The 20,656-nt window shown below is 40.8% G+C and overlaps 1 protein-coding gene across 3 annotated transcripts in view; it reads left to right on the forward strand.

Annotated features, from left to right (window-relative positions):
* Positions 1–30: 30 nt before the first annotated feature.
* The window catches only part of ANKIB1 (ankyrin repeat and IBR domain containing 1), a 96,303-nt gene continuing 75,677 nt past the window's right edge, over positions 31–20,656 (forward strand). For all 3 annotated transcript variants that reach the window (XM_035318711.1, XM_035318714.1, XM_035318713.1), the window contains exon 1: positions 31–367. The gene's annotated coding sequence lies outside the window, so the exon portion shown is untranslated. The remainder of the gene's footprint in view (positions 368–20,656) is intronic.

Here is a 20,656-nt window from a genome sequence, read left to right on the forward strand (position 1 = left end):
GCCTGAAGGGCTGCTGCTGCCGCCACCGGGCGTCGGCCGCGGGTGGAGAGAAAAGGAGGGGAGGAGGAGGAGGAGGAGGAGGAGGAGGGCGGCCGGGAGCATGAGGCGCTGCTGCCGCCGGGCGGGGAGCCGCTGAGCCGGAGGCCCCGGCAGCGCCGCCGAACAAAGGGGAGCGAGGCGGCAGCACCCGCACCCGCAGCGCTCTGCCCGCGCCGAGGGAGCCCGGCCGCTCCCGGAGCCCCGGAGGGCGCCGTAGACCGGAGCGCGGAAAGCGGCCGACGAGGGCGAGAGCGGCGGCCGCCGAGCAAATGGAGGCGCTGGGCGGCGGCCGCCGGGAAGGGCCGGGGGGAGCCGCAGCCAGCAGCCGGTGAGTGCCCCGCGGCGTCCGGCTGGGATCGGGGGGCGAGGCGAGGCACAGCCCGGAGCCCCCCCGTCTCCCGGGGGCGTCCCTCGGGGCCCGGCAGCGCCGGCGTGCGGAGGGAAACGGGCGGCTGGGGGCCGGGCGGGGGCTGCCCGAGGTGGTCCCGGCCCCGCGGTGGGCGCTGCCCCGCTGCCAGCCGCCGGGACCGGCCGCGAGCAGCCCCTCCTCAGCGAAAGCTCGAGGTCTCGTGTCTTGATTTCACTTTATTATTATTATTTTTTTTTCCAGAAAAAACTAACCTAAGTGTTGATACGGTAGCTGCTTTATGTAAGTAGCAGGGTCGCTCTGTGAGGCGTGTCTAGGCGCACGCTGGCAGTCCGGTGGCCGTGAAACGTGCAGAACCTGGGTAATTCGTGACAGCTCAGCCCGGCGTGGGGCTGGAGGCTAAGCAGCGCGCCGAGGCGTCACGGAGCCGTGCTCTGCGAAGTAAAGCACTCGTGCTGCCTCTTCAGGAGTTTCACGGGCCCTTCCTTCGTTACTGAGCGGTGCTGAGCTTTAGTTGTGGACGCAGCATCCGTAGACGTGCCCCAACTTCTTTCGCTTTGTAGAGGGACGGCTTCCGAGGGAGTTACCAGTCGCAGCGCCTAGCAGTAAGAAGAGGCTGAAAGGCAAAAGTCTTTCTTGCCCGTATGGCTGCTTTATGCTTGCTTCCATCTCTTTGGTTTTAAACGTGAAGCGTGGCGTGTTCATTTCTCTTCAATTTCTTTTGGGTGCACAGGAAGGTACTCTTCTTCCTCTGAAAGAAAGAGGGGTTATTCATACAGAAAGTGACAGCTTTTTCAACTTCTAACATGTGGCTTGTGTACTTGAGATGTACACAGAACTGAAATGGTAGAATTTCTAACAAGATTTTTTTTTTTTTTAAAGTATTTTTAATGTATTTAGAAAGTGTGAGCAGCTGTTCTTGCAAATTAAAGACCAAATTACCGAAGAGGCTTCTGGAAACTTTAATTCCAAGGCTTGGTGATCTTATACTCAAGCAATTCCCACTTCAACAAATTTAGTTTAGCCTTTACTAAAACATTTCATTCTTTTTTTTTTTTTTAATTTTAATACGTTATTCCTGAATAAAAATACTACCAGAAGGCAAGTAATAAGCTAAATAACGCTGGTGATGCCCTCTCTTTGTGTATGCATCAGTAGAATATTAGGAATGAAAATAATTTGAAAAAGAAAAAAAGTTGGAATGATTTATAGTGAGTAGCATCAGTAGCCAAAAGAGAAAAATTAAGCAAGATATAAGTAAGATCTACACAGCCCTTTTTCTCATTTTTATACATGGTTTGCAGTGTACATCTAGCCAGGACAAGGTATGTACTTACATAATTGTCTGGTGAGGCTTGGAGCTTCCAAGATACATACATATATTGCATGCAAGTTAACGTCTGTTTGTTAGATATTTCTGTCAGGATTATGCGCTCCCGAAAGTTAAAGGAAACAGCTACCATGCCTGTTACACCAGTCAGTTCTGGTTCACTGGAACAACTTTTAAAAATGGTTTTAGACAATGTTGTCAAGTCTCACTTATGTGAGAGCTTGTTAACACTGGCTGATTTAGTGTGTCCCGAGCAGTTTCTCACCCATTAGGCCATGACACCTCTGCTGTGATTGATTAGCACTGAATTATTTTTGTTGTTGTTGTTTCAATAATAGAGCTCTGTTTATCAGTTTTTGACTAGTTTGGCCAGCAGGGTTTGTGGTGATTTTTTAAAATTATTTTATTTTGAGGTAGTTTATGTATGTGATTTGTTCTGTGGTTGTTTTTTTTATTTTCTTTTCCCAGTTTGCTGTTTAGATTTCGCATAGTCTCCATTACCTGAGTGGTAAATTAACTTGAACTTGAAATCTGAGTTCTCAAAGTTGCTTTCTGGTGTTGTGGTTGTTGGAATTTTGTCACCTTTGCTAAGGTGACTCCTTACCAGTAAACAGACAGACTGGAAGTCTGGAGGTTGCCATGTATGTGCTGAACCAGTTATGTTTGTAATCCCACTACTGTGTAGTAATTGATGATAGATAGCGAAGAGAGATCTTCTGTTTTGCCTGAAGAGCAGACCTGTAAAAATTGTGAAATGTTCAAAGCGACAGAGAAGGTTGTGTTTTGAAAGCTGTCATCGTCAGATTTTTACTGCTTCCGTTCTCCCTCCCAAATACACTGCACGTGAATTACATGTATATGTAATTTGGGGGGCCACAGGATATTTCATGCAGGATTACATCACGTTAACAATTTAAGCCCAAGCAGTCTACCTAATGCTTAAACTACTAGTTTTCTTCAGTACCTCTAAACATCTTCCAGATTTAAAGTGAAACTGGTGAGAATAGTCTGTTTGCCATTTTCCTCGGAGGATTATTACACTGTCTTCTCTAGTATCAGTAAAATAGTATGCTTTGCATTCCAACCTGTCCTAATTTGTGTTTGTGTGTGTGTGTCTATTTATGTCTTATCCCAAAGAGTAGTCAGGGTGGAGTGCTATACAAGTAAGTACAGTGATAGTTGAGTATCTTCAGTTAATTAGTCTAGAAGTCAAAGAGGGGAAGAATAGATAACAGTTATTCTTTTTTTAAGGTTTTCCAAATTTCCTTTACCATTCATGCACTTCTAACAATACAGTCCTTGCTTTCTGCTTCTTTGTTTTTAGACTCCTGCACTTTAAAACGAACTATGAAAGCAAGAAGCAATAAGTGACTATGTACAAGCAGCCAGGGTTTTCTCCTACTGGTGTCCGGAGGTGGTCTGAGGGAGTCCTTTGCTATTTCAAACTCTATTCTGGTATTCTTGTTTTTGGTAGTGAAAAATAATTACCAGAACTTGCAAACATGCCATTTAAAGATTAAAACTTCAATTCACATATACTTATATCCTTAGCTCTCCTGTCTTGCGAGCAGGGGAGTTGCCATGTAAGTATTTCTAGCTAAGACAAATGCTTCTTTCAACCTAGAACAAATTTTTAGTAATGCTATTATCCTTGAATTTTCTCTAGCATATTTGGTTGATGTTGCTCAAGAGAGATTTTGATTTAGTGGTTTTGCTTTGATTTATATTTTAAAGCACATTAATGCTGGACTTTGAATGTTAAAGGATAATTGGAGTAAAAATACAATAACAGGTTGTAAATGGATTACTGCAGTGAAATAGGAGGACCTCTGTGCCGAATGCCTGAGATCCTTCCCGGCTGGGGAGGCTTTCCGGAGCAGCTGCACGACAGCGCCTGTCAAGTTCCTCGGTAACTTTTCTTGTCCAGCCCTTTCCTGACAAGGAAGCTGAGGGGCTTTGTTTCAAACTGAAGCAAATTCTCTAAGAGCAGGGCTAAGTATAAAACAATCCTTATGTACAGGCTTCTGTACTGGCAAAAAACCTTATTAAATTTCTTGGGGATTTTCCCTTCTTTAATAGCAGCAGAAAGAGGTGTTCAATTTTGACATGGACTTTCATTGTGAAAGTAGCACTCTAGAAACATAGGAGTAAATAAAGTACAGCGCTCACAAAAAAATCCTTGGAATAAGGGCTGTCAGATGGTAGCCAAATGGTGTATATTCATTTTAAGGGAGTATTTTTAAACTGCTGTGAACCACTTGGTCCTTGCTTTATAATAAAGGCTGCAGTGAAAAATACAGTCTAGGCATTTCCAAGTCACTGTGGTATTTGGAGTAAGCTGTAAGTTTGGAATGATCTGAATTTGTATTTACAGTTGATGGTCAAATGCAAGGACATAACCCTTTGACGTTTTGGTGTTCTGAAAAAAAGCATAGCTTTAGTTAGAGGAAAAGATTAAGAATAATTGATTTCTGGACCATCTGCAAGACTGTATGTAATACAAGCCGGTTTATAAATCTCATTTTTTTTTTTTTTTTTTTTTTTTTTAGTAACTAGACAACAAGCTTTGAAAACCAAAGTAAACTGAAGAGATTTGTTTTGCTCTCAGACCAGTTGGTTGTGCCTTACTTTCTTAATTAAGCAACCAACTAAGCCATGGCTTGGATACCCCCTATTTTAGAAAATCTTTGTAATTTTGGGCTGATTTTCTAAAGTACAATTTTTTTATATTTTTTTTTTCCTCAGGAGCCAATATCAGAGGAAGATATCAAATACTAAAGAAGAAATCCATTGCTTATTTTCAAATTCAGCTTTAACCAGAAGTACTAAAACACATTTCATGGAGGCAATTTTTTTCTTAATGTAATGCTTTTGAAACTTACATTTAAATCACTTTCTGCCTATGGCAAGTTAACAAAAGTATAATTTGTAGTAAGAAGTTTGTTTATATCCTTGAACATAATAGCTGCTGCTCTTTGTGTTTTTGTTATTTCTTTCCAGTTTGCATTATTTCTTTTCCATGCAATGTTTCTGCCGCAGCTTGTGGTAGCTGTTGTACCTTTGTGTTGTGTTGGTGTTTCCCCATATTTATTTGTGTGATTTCTGTCTTTTGGGTATTTGTCCTTATTTTCCTTGTTTTTTCTTCTGTCCATCTTTTCCCATTATTTTTCCTATTATTGTGTTGTTCTTTATTGTCCTAGACCTCTCAAAGCAAAGGTCAGTTTCTTCTGTTGGCAGCGTGAATGGCTTCTGATGTGGTGTAGCTCTGATGCACTCCTGCAGAGCGTTTTTACGGAGCCACAGTTGTCTCTGCCATCATCTGCCGTGGTAGGGGCTGGTGCACGCTGTTGTACCCACCTGATGCCTCTCTCTCATGAAGCTAATTGGGTGGGTGACACCTTTTTAGGCGTAGCACCTTCTTTCTCTGGTGTTGAGGGCTTTTTTGACTACCATCAGTGATCTGGCACTTCTGCACAAAGAAAAATTCTAAACAGATCACATTAAATGAAAATGTAAAGAGAGCACGTAGTCTTATGCAGCAGTCTGAGACTCTGAGGCAAAGCTGTAGGATAAACTAAGAAAAGGAAGTCAAGTGGGCAGGTTTGTATGTGACTACCAACCTGAATTAAGGTGCATCTGTATTTCACATAGAATTAAAGGCTATGTAAAGCAAAACACCATTTTGTTTGGATTTCGTTTGATTCAAAGTCTCTCTCTGATAGGTGACGTCAGCTAGAGGTAGGCTGTGAGATAACTTAGTTGAAAAGTGATAAAGGAATGGCTATGGCTAAGCATGAAAATTATTTTTTTTAATTTAATTTTGTGATGATTATCTTTAAGTTCAGACTTGGAAAAAAATCCTATAGGAGTCTTGGTGACCTTTTTAAAGTGAAAGACACTTTGAGGAAGATACAGCTTTAGAGGTTTCAGAGCTGTTACTGGGAAAATACACTTAAAGTTAACATATAATGTTAACTGTGCATATACTAATGACATTATTGGAATTCAGCATAGAAAAGAGTTAGATTTTTTTCTAGCTTATAAGTATAGTTCTGCTGTAAAAGCAGGCCCTGCCCATCCATATAGCGGATACATTAAGTGGCTGTAGGAACACCATGTCCTGTTCGTGTGCAGCTGGTTTTGATCCTGATCTGGAATTACTAGAAATGAAATAACTTAGTGGAGAAAATTGTGTTTGTTACATTTATTAGTTTGAGCTGTGTTTACAATTCACATACCGTCTGCTCTTCAAGGAGCTTCTACAAATGCTTACTGGGATAGCAACTTCCCCCTGCTTTGTTACTTAAAATGGACTTCCAATGGGAATTTTGAAGGCAAAGCTTAAAATGGTATGTTTATATCAAAGCTCTTGTCTAGAAACTCAAAATCTTACTGTGTTAAAAAATGAAACACTGATAATGACAAATACTGTAGCATTTCCTGTGCAGAAATCGCTGAAAAAATGGTGAGAAGTAATCATGATATATACTCTTTTTTTTTTTTTTTTTTTTTTTTTTCTTTTCACTGCCATTATATTAAATACTGGTTCTGTTTTAAGTGGTTGTCAAAAAAAATCATAGACTGGAGAACAGGGATTTTAGGGCGGTTATAATTTATTAGTGAACTCTTCTCTATACTGATACTCCACTATTTTTTTTTGTGCTGTATTGCTGCAGTATCCCATTGTGTGTTTTTGTTATATTTTTATTTGATATTGTGTATGTAAAATATACAACTTGATACACAATTTCAGGGTTTTTGTTGTTAAATCCAGGTGGCTCTGCAGTTTTATTTCACTAAGCAGCTTTAGGACAAGGAAATATTAATCTCCAGTTAACTCTCTGTTATGTGAAAGGACTGCAGATAGGTATGTAGAAATGTCCTGGCAGAGTAGAGCCCAGAAGATGTGGTGTTGCTCTATCAAAATCGTGAATTTTATCAGTATCTTGGAGAAACTGCAAAAGTGTACGGCTATTAAACTGTTTCCAAAGTTCCAGCTGTGCTAATAATGCAGTTTATATGCTTGAACAGTTTTAGGAACTTATGGACTGATGGAACCATTATCTCTACCATAAGGTGAGAATTTTGATGTTTTTAAATCTCAGCTCTTGAGAGAGTTATATAGCAGATCTCATGATAGCGGAACGTGTGGCTCTCCAGAAAGGAGGACACATCTATTCTCCAGAAGCGGCTATACTACAGAATTACAGTATCAAGCAGAGCAGGTCTGTGCAGCACTGTAAGTTGTATACAGCTCTAAGATAAAGCATCCTTTGTGAATGAACTTGAATTACTTGGTTCTCTAAAAGCTTGTGCCATGGAGGCATGTGCATTGAGGCATTACCAGTTGCAGTACAACTGTACGGGTCACTCTCAATTTAGGGCCTTTTCCCTGACTTCTAGAAAGTCAGCGTCACAGGTACTTCAGGTACTTAGTTTAGAAGGGTGTTGGAGAGGATATTTGCAATCAGAGCTATTTCAGTGAGCCACCATGTTTAAAAAACAAACAAACAAAAAATCCCAAGCCAACTGCTTGTTTGAAAACAAAAACAACAAGAAAAAAAACAAACTGTGGACAAAGAAAGAGGCTTTGTTTGGTGGTTTGTGTGTTGGAGTTCTTTCTAATCTCATAGTTACCAACCTGTTCATTAGTTAAAATGTAACTACTTGTTAGTCCTTTTCCTCTTTCAGGGCAGAATAATTAGTATTTGTCAGATGAAATAGTATAGTTTTGCATCTGCAATCATTGTTAATGGCCTGGATGATGCGATGGAACGCACCCTCAGCAGGCTGCTGGATGACACAGAGTTGAGTGTGCTGCAGGGCAGGTGAGGAAATGGCCGGGCAAAAGCCTCGTGCAGTTCAACAGAGTCTGAAAATTAAAACAGAATAACCCTATGCAGTAGCAGAGGCTGGGAACCCATGGCTGGGAAGCAGCTTTGCAGCAAATAACGTTGCTTTCCTGGTGGACACCAAGTTGAGCATGAGTCAGCACAGTGCCTTTACTTGGGGAGAATGAAGTCAGGAGTGAAGAGATTTTTTTGTCTGCTTGGTGTTTGTGTGACTGCATCTGAAACAGTGTGTGCTTTGGGGCTCTCCAGTATAACAGAGCCTCTGACTTACACAAGTAGGTCCATAGGAAGACTACTGACGGGATTAGGCAACAGTAGCACATAATGTAAAAGAGAAGCAGGGAGAGATGGCTGTCTTCAGTTCTCAGAGAGGAATATAGTTCTCAAAAGGGAATATAGTCAGTTTTCTGAAGGTGTTGCTTGTAGTTTTGAGGCATATACTGCAAACTGTGCAAGTATATATAAACATTGTTGACTGTCTTATGGGTTTCTGTGCATTCCTGTATAAAAAGATATAGCTCCTGGCGCATGCTGTTGTGCACGGTAGGTGTTCTGGTTCTGGTGCTCTGACTGCCCACTGGCACCAATTAATGTAAGTGCCTGCTCATATCAGATGGTGTGGTTGCACAGCCGACTGTTTTCTCTGCATGCAACTGGTCCTAGCCCAGCTGACGTGTGTGACCCAGAGGGCTGTGGAGCTTTGTAGGAGAGAACAATATGATTATCTCAAGTAAATTTGACTATAAAGTTCAAAATGTGTTCTTTGAGGAAACCTGAATTCTGTATAATCAAAGGTTTGAAGTTACTAGTTTATAGCTTTGGATATCACATGTCACTAATGAAATATGCCCTCTCATAAGCAAAGCAGCCTGAGGTTTATACCCATTTGTTTAATAAAAGAATAGAAAGTTAAATTCATTTGGCTGGAGTGGGAGTTAGACAGCGTGTTCTAATCTAGAATTATTTGTTGTGATGCTTAAATAAAAGGAGGTAACGTGAAAGTTTTGGACTCTGTTACCCTGGATGTTATTAAAATGTAAACTAAACCTGAGTAAGACTGCCACGTAATTTTATTCTAAAGGCACTACACAGTGCCTGCTGATTTGGTCTTTGTTTCATAGGAATACCCTTTAAGTTCAATTTAGCTGAGCTCAATTCAGAAATCACATTGATTTTTCTGTGTGTATGTCTATTCTATGTATGAGTGACGAATCAGTAAGGAAAACAAGTTTTAAAATGAATCTTTAAGGAGGTGACTGTTTAATTTCCCCCCCCTCCCACCAGTCCTGGTTTACCTAGTCATAAGAGTCTCTACGAAGAGAATGAGTAAAGTTTCTCCTTAAATTAGTCAGGAGCTTTAACAGTGTACTGAGTTCACTTCAGTTTTGCAGCTTGTGGTATTAGGGAAGCCTTAAAGAGTTATTAATAACCATGTCCTTCTTTTTTTTTGTGGATATACAAAGGGTCCCAATTGTAGCAGCTATTCCTAAGTATCAAAATAATTTATCTTTGTTAGGGAGGAGTTCAAAATCCCCAAATCATGGATTTCCTGGTTATAACTTCTGTATGAATTACATGATTTCTAAGAGAACCAGATACTATTTTCTGGTCTTTTAGCTCCTTCAGAGTAATAATGACATACAGATAAAAGCAGACTGGATCAGTGCTAAATGGAGTTGGGAAAAAAAGCTTCTTTCTGAAACTTTAAAACCTCAGTGTGAACTTTGAACAAAAAAATATTCCACATTACCCATGTCTTACTGTGAAAATGAATCTTGTCACATTCCTGAAGACAGAAAGCCTACCCCAAATCACGCCTTGCTTTAGCTGTTGTATACTTTATTTTCCCCAGGACTGCCTGTCTGCTTACTGGAGTTGTTTGATTCCTCCTGTCCTTTCCAAACTGCTCACCCAGCAGCTGTATCCGAACGTCTGTAACTGGGGGCACACAGGAAGTGGTGTGCTCCCGATCCCCTGCAGCCAAGGATACCTCTAATAAAGAATCACTTCTCTTTGTATTTAGATATGTTGGATTCTTAGAGCCTATTGATAGATACCTTTGTTTCTGCATTCCATCAGCATTTGAAAATAATATCCATGGGCTGTTCCCAAGCACATTCTAAATCTCTAATAAAATATGGTCTGACAGTGTATGTGATATGTGAGGGACAGAAGGGATTGCTGTCTGGTGTTAAACATTACCCATTGCAAGTGGACAGGGACTATGTTAGACATTTTCTTCTCTCTCTTTAAGGTTGTGTTTGTTCAGCTAGCTTTGTGCCAGGTTGGTAGAGTTTGTTCTCACCAGAGCCCTGCTGGGCCTTGGGCAGCTGCAGCCTCTCCCCAAGTCCTTCTTGCCCCACTCCTGCTTTCTGACTTGGATGTGTTTGCCCTCCAATAAGTGCACACTCAGCTGTGTGCTTTCCCTGCCTGTTGAACACTTATTTTAGTTGTATTTCCACATAGGTTTTGCTTGCCTAGGTCCCGGCGATGGAATATCATCTACTGCTGCTATTGACTGTCATCCCTTTTTTGCACAGTGGGATTACAGCTGGTCCCAAGGACAGCTACCAGTTCTGCTGAGGTATTGGAAAGCGATGGAGTGACTGCTGTGCCACTGGATCTGTGGGAGCCCCTACCCCAATCATGCTGTGTTCCTGGCTCAGTGTGAGTGCTGCCAAGCTTGGGCATAGCAGCAGGTATTGCCTCCCGTGTCGTGACACCTGCTCCGTGTCCGCAGTCTCCCACTCTAACAGCCACATCCTCCTGCTCATGCTCCATGCGCTGTCCCTTCTGAAGTCACTGCCACTGTCTGGGTCACACAGCTGATAAAATAATGCTGGGCTGAGGGAGAAATTTCCTGAAATTTTGCTTTGATCACTACGGCGGGGCTGGTGTACTCCTGCCTTGCCTCCAGCACTCAGACCTGCTGTTGGTTTTGCACAGTTTGCACTCCTCTGGTGTTTCTGCTTCTGTCTGCACTTCAGTTTGAATGAACAGTTTTGAAAGCACTCCGTCTTTTTGCTGTATGCACTGGTATAAGTAACCCTGCCGCCCCATAACTGCTGCTGTGGTCTGGCCACTTGGGCCATCAGCATCTAGGAAGGAAATCAAAACCAGCGAACTGCTCTGAGTTACTGTTCTGCTTCTCTGTGCAGTTACAAAGGCACATGCCAGTACAAAACCAGGGAAAGTGTGGGAATATGAGTGAATAGAAAGGCTGGACCAGAAATGGAAAGGGCAAGATCAGCTCTGGTGTCAATTAAAGCCACTTTAGAAGCTACAGTCCAAGTTTCTCAAGTGACATTAGCATCATAAAAAGATAATGGAGGCAGATTTCCAGCCTCATAATAACAATAAAAATGATTTTATAATTTCTGAAGCTTTCAGGGAAGTCTGGGAGAGGTCGTACATCGATCTGGGCAGCTATAACAGGGAATTGGACGTGGGAGAGAAGAACTACCCAAGGCAGGAACAACAAGTGTAGGGGAAAAGAAATATGATTTTATTTGATTTTTTTTGTTGTTGTTGTTGTCTCTTGTGGTCCCTTTTACTTTAGGATCAGGGAGTACCATTCTTAATAAGTCTCTGTGTTACTTTAGCATTGTAGCAGGTTTTTCTTACAGTAATCACCGCGGGATTCCTGAGCATCACAACTCTGAGAGCTGCTGAAACTAGCACAGCTGGCTCCCCTTGGCCAACGCCTCATCTCCCCCTGCTTGCTTTTGCTCCCACAGACACTGGGAATAAAACTGGCAGTAGGATTCTTCTTCTAACAAACTCTACATTCTTGAGCCTTACCCCAGTGCGTTTCTGTCTCACTTTCACACAGCCAAATACAAGTTCTACCTGAACCTAGCAAATGCAGAATTGGTAACTGAATTTTTCCCAGCACCAGATCAGGCTGCTTAAGGACAGCTTTGCCAGCCTTTAGAGGAAGGCAAATAGGCTGGTCAAGCCAAAGGGGCGGCAGGGTGACACGACTGATGGTGGGAAGCTGCTCTTTCACAGGAACAGGCCCGGGCACATCGCCTCAGGTAGCTCGGAGGGGAGGCCGCACGCCTCCGTTGGCTGTGGGTCTGCTCTGCAGCCACGTTTGGCAGACATCGAGGGCTTCCCTCATGCGAGGAGGAGTGCCTGGCTGTGGGGTGGCAGTACAGGATGTGTCCTGCCCTCAGCACCAGCACGTTGGGGGAACCCACGTGCAGATGTCCTCTGTGACTTTCTTGGTGAGCGGTGTTCAGAAATAGCCTTGGCGAGGAACCTCCTGCGCAGTATCACTGACACCTCCCAGATCATTAGGGTGACCTGGATCTTTCTCTTCTGCAGGACCTCTGTGTTTAACGCAGCAGCAAATAAGTGACCTGCAGGTCCTAGAAGTCACTTTCGCTGACCAGAAGTACAAATCCACTGCTGAGCTAGCTGTGCATGTGTGGTCGATCATTCATTTCTCATGGCCCTGGGAAGTGCATGGAGGAGATGTGCAACCAGCAGAGTCAGCGATGAACGCAGCCTGTGCTGTGTTAACTCCACGTAGTATATTCTGATAATAGATGGGCTCAAGGACAAGCAGTATTAGAAGCAAAGGGTACATGAATCCAGTGAATGCTGCTTTTCAGAATACGTGCTTCCTGGCACAGCACCTGGCTGCAAAAAGAGGCAGTCCACAAAGACAAATTAGTGGGTGAGCATGTGATGATCTTGGCTACAGGATAGCAAGCCAAAGGCTAGATATGGGGACAAAAAATAGGCAGTACTGAGTACTGTATGACCATTAGCAATCTGATCCCAAACAGGCTTACATCTGTTACCTCAGGTGATCTACTTATACAGAGATTCAGCATAACTGTCACATTACAATCTAAATCTTTTTATAATGATACCCTTTTTAGGTTGTAGTGTTCTGGTTTGAAGGATATAAAGTAAAGTATTTCCTGGCTGGCATATTAGCCTGTATAATTACTGTTGAATGCTTAAATCTGTTTCTACAGAGAGGAATTTTCTCCTATGTATTGGGAAGCCTCCGGTAAAATATTTCAGATCTGCTTTGGCTGATGAGGAGGTGCCTCCTTGTTCTTCCCCAGCAAACAAGATGTGGAGAAGAGTGGTAAGAGGAGTGGCAAGGTTTACAGGCTGCAGGATAGCATAGGAACTGGGAAGTTCTGGGGAGAGGGGCAGTTTTTTGGCGAGTTTCCTTGTATTTGTTGTTGCTGTGGAGTAGAGTAGTAAGGAGAAGCAAGGCCTGAGTACGTGATACCATAAACATGAAAGTAGGAGAAAAAACATGTTAGGCAGCTTATGCTTTCCTCCTTCATCTGGTGCCCCAGTGAGACTATCTGAAATCCATTGCTCAGTGATCTGTGGTTACTGTATATAGAAGGTATGGCGTATGTAGAAGGGCGTTGAGGTGGCCTATACCACCTTCACAGAATAAGATTTTCCTCAATAATACTGTACTGCCTTGTATCTATCAGCTTCCTCTGCTGGTGGGGGACATTACTATATTCCTGGTTGCTCCCCAGTAGGTAGCTTCCTCTCTGAGGACTCCTGGGACATCTTGTTACTGTCTGATATCCTTCTTCATACACCTGCTTTACAACAAACACAGTCTGCTAAATTTCCTCTCTTAGCAGTCTGCATTGTTTGTCCTATGTCTGGCTACAATATTTCCTTGATAATTCAGCATCTCTCAGTGAGATAAGTCTTTCATGAGCAGGTGGGGAGGGAAGTCTGAAGAAATTCAACATTGTTAAAAGACAGACTGCCACTCCTTCATCTTAAGAAATAGGCCTCAAAGATAGGCTTTACAGATTTCCTGTATTCTGGCTGAATCAAGCACGGTAAAAGGAGATTGGCTTAGACACCCTCTCTTCATAATGTGTCATTTGCCAAAGTGCGATGTACTTATGTGATGATAAGAGCCAGGGTCTAATTTTGTAGGTCTGATCTCAGAACTGTCAATCTGTCTTAGATCTTGTGGAAAAGCTGTATATACTCTGTTTTGGGTTATTTTTCTCAGTATGAATATGGTTTTCTTTGGTACACTTGATGGTAATTAAAATTGTGCAAAAAATACGTTGTGTCACATTTAAACTCTCTCCTAAAAGCTACCTCAGTGCTGGATTACTGGAGGTTAGGTAATGTGATGGCAATTTTAAAAGATTCCAAGGCAGGCGCAGAGCAGCAGATGCGTAAATCTGACATCTGTACCTGGGGTATTAGAAGAAATGATGTGATAGTTGACCAAATTAGCAGACACATGGACAAGTATGACATCCTGATGAACAGTCAGCCGTCATCATAATGGAAAGTCAGGTCCCACAAATTTAGCAAAATCCTGGGAAAAAGTTAACAGAGAAAATATGGTTGTTATTCTCCAGTTGGATTTCCAAAAGACATTGACGCGGTTCCTTGCTTAAAAGTCTTGAAGAATTTAAATAGCTGTAGGGAAGTGTTCAAGGCCAGGCTGGATGGGGCTTGGAGCAAGCCACCTCTAGTGGGAGGTGTCCCTGCCCATGGCAGGGGGTTGGAACTGGGTGATCTGTAAGGTCCCTTCCAACCCAAACCGTTCTGTGAAAGAAGTATGGTCCTTTCCATGGAGAAGTAGCTGGTTAAAAGGTTGGAAAAAATTCTAAATTTATATACTAAGTGGTTATCTTAAAGATTACCACTCAAGAACAAGATCTTGAAGTTGTAATACATATCTCTGAGGAAAACCAGCTCAGTGCTTAGTACCAGCCCAAAAAGGAAATCACATGCTGAAAGAGTACAGATCATGCCACCACCATGCAAGTCCGTGCATTTTGCATGTTGTATACAGCTTCTGGACTCCTAACTCAAAAAAGTCTTAGTTGCATTGAGAAAAGATCAGAAACAGCAGAAAGGATCATAAATTGCACGTACTCCATTCCATAAGAATTAGGATTAATCAATCTGTAAGAGTAACCTCTAAAAAGGTTATGACAGAAGGTTGATCACTTGTACCAGACAATATAATAGCAAACTCTAAAATCACAAGGGGAGAGAGTAAGTAGGGGAAGATTTTTTTGCTGTCTACCTCTCAGTTCTTGTAGATAGTGAAAATGAAATTTAACAAGTGTCAGGTTAAAAACAGAAAGATGTTTCTTCACAATGAATGGTTAAGCTGTGAAATTTCAGGATGCTGTGACTGGTAAAAAAATTCCATGGTTTCAGGGAGTTTTTCAACAAGTTAATGGAAGAAAAATGCACTGTAGCTTATTAATATGGACGCAGCACATCTGGCTTACGCATTCATCAAGTGCTAAATTGCAGAATACTGGGAGAGTATTGCAGAAAAAATATCAGGTTATGCTTGCCCAGTTTTTCTACTTTTCAGTAGTATATTCTGCTAGCAACTTTCTGGGACAAGATATTAGACGAGAAGTATCTGATCTAGCCATTATTACAATCATGTTTATAATATTTGGAAACAAAATGGGAACAAAAAAAATGCATACCAATGCATGTTGGTAACAGAAAACTCTTAACTAAAATCATGCATATTCTGTTTGGTTTCATATTTTTGAAGAATATTCATATAGCAAATTAATAGAAATTTTGCTGTAATCCAAACGTAATGCTGTTTCACAAAAGCCATGCAATAGAACGTATTGGTCAATAAAATGTTGACATCTAAGCAGTAGAAAATAAATGAGATTGTTGAGTAGTCTCGTTGTCATTAATAGTATTCATAAATAAAATCATGTTCAGCTTGCTTTAAGCTAATGTCTTGAAATAGTATTGCTGTTAGAGATAGGATCCTTTTAAGGTAGGAATAAACTAGTTTTTCGTCCATTTAGAATTTTGGATATTTATTTCTTAGCAAAGTCTGCCTTTATTTTTGAGGATTTTTTTTTTCAGTGTGAAATAAGTTCCAAAACTGCAAAGGACTCTTACCAGTCCTTGTCAGACCTACAGTAATTTTTTATTTCTGTTATAATACCTTCAAATCTTTTATTTTTTTAATGGCTTGTCTAATAACTTTGTATATCTTTTTTTTTTTTTTAACTTAGTAATGTAGCTACAAAAAGCTCATTAATGTTTTTAATTTCTTAGTTGGCTGTAAAAATCAGGTAATCAGGTTTCCACATTGAATATCAATTGAGCTCATTATCTCACGAACACATTGGCTCCAAGAATCTATTATAATTTCTGCAGCATTGGACGTTGTGATGCAGACAATAAGAACATTCATGAATAAATCTGTGTGATGAAGAATCCTCATTTCAGGACATGGTCAATCTCTTAATTGTTGGACTAAAGGCATTTCTTCTCTTAGCAAATTGTTCTGCTATCAACAAAAAAAAGGCTAATTAAACTTCTTACAACTCTTCCTGTGACATGTAGGACTGAGTGCTGTCAGGAAAATATTGAGTTGTATCAACTTCTGAGATGTTGATCCAGGAAAATGGTTTCAATTTAGTATTCAGAAGGTACCTGAAACTGAGGAACACAATTCCTGCAGGTCTGCAGCATCTTTTTAACTCATTCTGGTGTTAGATCCAGATAATCCCCCTGGAGAAGATATCTGGGATTCTGCTGGAAGATCAGCACCATCCCGATCCTTTCTTGGTACATAAATCTTGATCTTGGCAAGCACAGTGACACGAGACCTTTCTGTACTCAAGGATCCTTCATTTGTCAGTACCTGAAAGCTGGTTCTCTTTCTTATGTGAAAAATCTTGGATTCTTTCATGAATTAGGGCAGTAGTTTTCATCCAGAAATTGTTGCTGTACATCTTATCTGTTGCTGTACAGTGTAGCCTTTTATCTTGGTCAAACATTCAATTGATTTAATACTTTTTCAGATCATTACATTTGGTCGAGATTGTATCTTCACACTGCCCAAGGTACGTTCGAGCAGCCTTCGTGCCTGCCTTCTGCCTTCTCTTGTTTTTTACAGCAACTGTAGGATGGTGTCCAAAGAGATGCCTTGATGTCCTTTAATCCGAACTCATGGAAGTTGTTGTTAAATTACTGCACTGGGGAGGAAGAAATTTTTTAAAAGACTTTGGCTGAAGAAAGAACAATTTGATTATATAGGCTGCTTAGTGAAGCATGGTATGATGTAGCCGGTGTGCTAAACCAATAAAACAAAAGCATTCCTGGCTTTCTACAGTATCTACTTTCTCTTGCAATAATTTAGGATGAAAACCTACTGCAAACCAGTTAGCATTAATCAGTATAAATGCAGTTGGATTTATTGGTGCACAGATGCTCTTTTATTGTTATGACACATTTCTGCACAAACAGAGGTTTTTGTTTTCAGGAGTAATAAGAAACTGAAAGAGTGGATGCAGTAGTGAAGTGTTCCAGTAGGAACAAGATGTAAGGCTCTGGTAACTTGAATGTTGTGGGTTAGAATAAAAAAACAGGTTCTATGTCAAAGTTTAGCTGTTTAAGAAAGACTGCAACACAGTTTTGTAGGACAAATCTAACAGGACTTTTAAAAGTATGTTAAGAAAAAAGTGGGCTCTGCATTCGCTAAGGTTCTCTGTGCATGTGAGCTAAAGTGTGTGCCAAGAAGGAAGGAGAAGAAAACTCAATGGCCAACAATCCAAACTTCAGCAATCTTGGCTATGAGAAGACTATAGAGAAAGTGAAATTAAAATTATTTTATTTCTGCCATAGAACATCTGTTTTTTGTTGTTGTTGTTTATTTTGTTTGGTTTGGTTTGGTTTTGCTCAAATATTTCATATAAATAGTAATTTTAAAGCACAGTGTAACACGTTTTTCTTAAGCTTAGTTGTCAGGAGAAGTAGTAATATTAATGGTTTGTTTATGCTTGCAGGAGAGTAGTTTGAACAACTACTTTGCTAATTTGAAGGGCAAAGCTCACTTTTCTGCGTCACTGGGTTAGGGATGTATATTCTGGCAATGAAATTATGAAAAATAATTCACTGGAAGAAACTTGAAGTCTGTGAATAAGTGATGGTGCTTCAGTGTTCTGGACAACACAAATGTCATAAACTGTGGAAGGAGGCAACTCCATTCCGTTGTTTAGAGAGTATCCCACAGTTTCTATGGCTCTAAATCATTTCAGAGGCATAAAAACAACACTATGCTTCAGGAAGACTGAATATAGTTACGTGGTAGGAGGGTGCTCTGTTTGAGTTTGGATGACTTACTAAAGATGTAAAGTGTGTGCAGTTACTGTGTAGACTTACCCAACAGGTACAGATACAGGAGTGCATGTTTACAATTAGACGACGCTGTTTTGACTTCTTGTGTTCAAAAAGATGACTGAGAACCATGCACTGTCTGAATTATAGAGGAAAAATAAGCAAAAACCCTCATGACAATACTGAGTAGGGTTACAGCAGGATTACTGTCAGCTTGAGTTCCTTCCGTGCTCTCTTTTAGTTCCCGAAGAAAACCTCATTGTCCTGGCTGGAGTACTGAGTTGGCAAGTCGTGTAGGCACATACTGCTTGAGAAAGTTTCAACAAAGTAAAAATCATTTTAAGAGACTTACGTGGTCTCAGTCATTTCTTAGAAATGAAAAATGCCAGAATAGGGAATGTTTTTACAGAACAACCATAATTCACCTACTCTTGTGTGCCCCTATGTCCATCAGTTTAAATGAACACCTATTTGTTTTGCCTCACTTAGCATCCATTGCAGTGGTCCATGGATGAGGAAGATGTCCTAGCATCCTTCTTTCTGTTTTTCTTCCCACCCTCCAACTCTGCAGACTATTTTCCCTTGTTTCCTGCATTTTTCTTCCTCCTGGCAATCCAGCCAGGCTTGTTATTCCTGCCTCTTCTTCCACCCCCATCTCTGGGTGCCAGCAGGAGCAGCGAGAGCACAGGAGAAGTGGCAGAGCTGCTGTGCCCGTCCTCTCTGCCTAGCTTTGGCATGACTCTGGGAAGCAGTCACAGAGAAAGTTCCCCTAACCACCAAACAGAGTTAGCTATTTTATCATCCTGCTGTCTGTACAGTTACTTCATTTGGAAGCTCCAAGTAAATAGCTGCAGCTCTCTTCAAATAAAGTCATACAGATTTTATGACTTGGCTAAAACAAAATGCGTTTTTCAGACTGGTTCTTGAAAATCTTTGTACCGTTAAGCCTCTATAACTCCAATCCATTTAATGCAGTTTTGATGACAAACGGGCCAGATTTTGCACACTGAGGGACTCTGGTAATTTGTATTTCTCTTTCCTCCACTTGTTGCCTTACACAGTGAAAGTCACTGTAGTATTCTACTAAGAAGGGCAGTCATTAGAATTGCGTCAGTGGCTGTGCCAGTCACTAGGTATGTTGTTTTTGTTAACAGCAGGACTGATTCAAACTTAAGGTGCCTTTTTTTTTTTTTTTGAAAATAACTTTATTCTCTTTCTTTCTCTCTGTTTTCTTTGGTTTGATGTTAATCTTGAAACCAAAAATCTTTGTTGTGCAACAACGTTGTGTTTCATTGCAATTATACTCGAGTCAAGAATAATCTTCATAAATATAAACTGTAAGTGACATGCCATAATTACATTTGTTATCCATAGCCTTTACATAAATGTTTAAACAGTTTGTATGCAGTGGAATAAACAACCCAATATTTCAGCATAGGTTTTCTGGCAAAAGTTAAAAATACATGTTTAATCATAGAATAGTGTAAATTAATGTTAGATTAGATCTAATGTCTTTTGCCGTTTCCTTGCCAGAGTCAGAATTTTGCCCGTGGGTACATTAAATATTTTATCAGAACTGCAGGAGTTGCAAGTCTGCTAATTTGGGGGCATACGTAAGGTGCAAGTGATGGTTCTTGTCTCTGTGGTTACCTGAGTGACGAGTTTGTGGCAGGGGTGCTCTTGTGAGATCCTGGGAACTTGCAACCTTGGCAAATAGGATATGTGCTTGGTGGACTCAAAATAGTTAAATAGTTCCTAAAGTTGTGTCTCAGAAATGTCGTAAAACAATTCTGAAATATTGTATAGAACCTGTGTTCTGCTGTGGGAGTCTGTCTCATTTTAGACGCACAATGATCTCCCAGACTCTCTGTTTAGACCTGAAATGAATGTGCTGCTTTGAAGGAGTGCTGACCAGTTAAATTACCTCTTTGTTAAAAGGAAATTGATTTGTTCATTCATCTGAAAAAAAATCACGATATCTTTGGGAGATCAGCGAGGTCACATTGTCTTTTAGCTTTACAGAGAACAAAGCCAGCATGTAAGAATGCTTCCAGGAAACAATAAAAGTGTGTGCACGTTTGTTTCTAGTCCAGTAATTTTGTGAATGTTGTTTGTCATCTTCCTCCAACAGCTCAATATGCCTTCCTCACCGCCCACTTGACTAGCATAGGAAGAGATACTTTAATGCAGAGTATGTTTTAAAAAGTTTCATCCCATCGATCTTTATGAAAAAATTGTAATGCACCAAGTAGAGATGTGCTCTGCCACTCTGACACATTACTTATGTGACAACAAGGAACTTTTCATATCTTGCACATTCCTTGAAATGCTGCATAATATTCTTTTTTATGCTGCATAATTCTCTTTTTTAGTGCTTACAGTTACTGGGGTAATGAGAATAGACAAGGTAAGGGTTGGTTAGGTTATTCCAAACTAGTGAGCTGCAGACTAGCAGCAGTCTACAAATCAAACACTGGATCTAAGTTACCAGTCTGCAGTCAGCGGTAGGATTCTGTGATTATTGCTTTATTCGAACAATTTAAAATACAGGATGGTATTTTGGGAGTCTCTACATTGAAAATCTAGTTTTACTTGTTTGCTCACCTTTTTAACTTTGTACTTTATTAAAGTGATTTATTGCTGTTCATAAAAGCAGTAGTTTTTGTGTTGAAATGCATTGACTTCAGATATTTGTTATTTCTACAAAATACAACTGTGTATTTTTTAGAAAGTCATGGAACAATGCCAACTATTTACAGCCTGACTGCAGTTGACTTACCTCATTTATTAACTATTCTTACTTTTTGAGATCCACCATCCAGGCCTGTTGCCTATTTACAAGATACAGCTGCAGCACAGCCCTCCCAGCTGATGCTCTTAGCTATGAAAGCTACATCGAACTGAGAGGCTTGTGCTTCAGGAACA

Source organism: Oxyura jamaicensis, chromosome 2, assembly GCF_011077185.1.
Source record: "Oxyura jamaicensis isolate SHBP4307 breed ruddy duck chromosome 2, BPBGC_Ojam_1.0, whole genome shotgun sequence".
Lineage (NCBI taxonomy): Eukaryota > Metazoa > Chordata > Aves > Anseriformes > Anatidae > Oxyura > Oxyura jamaicensis.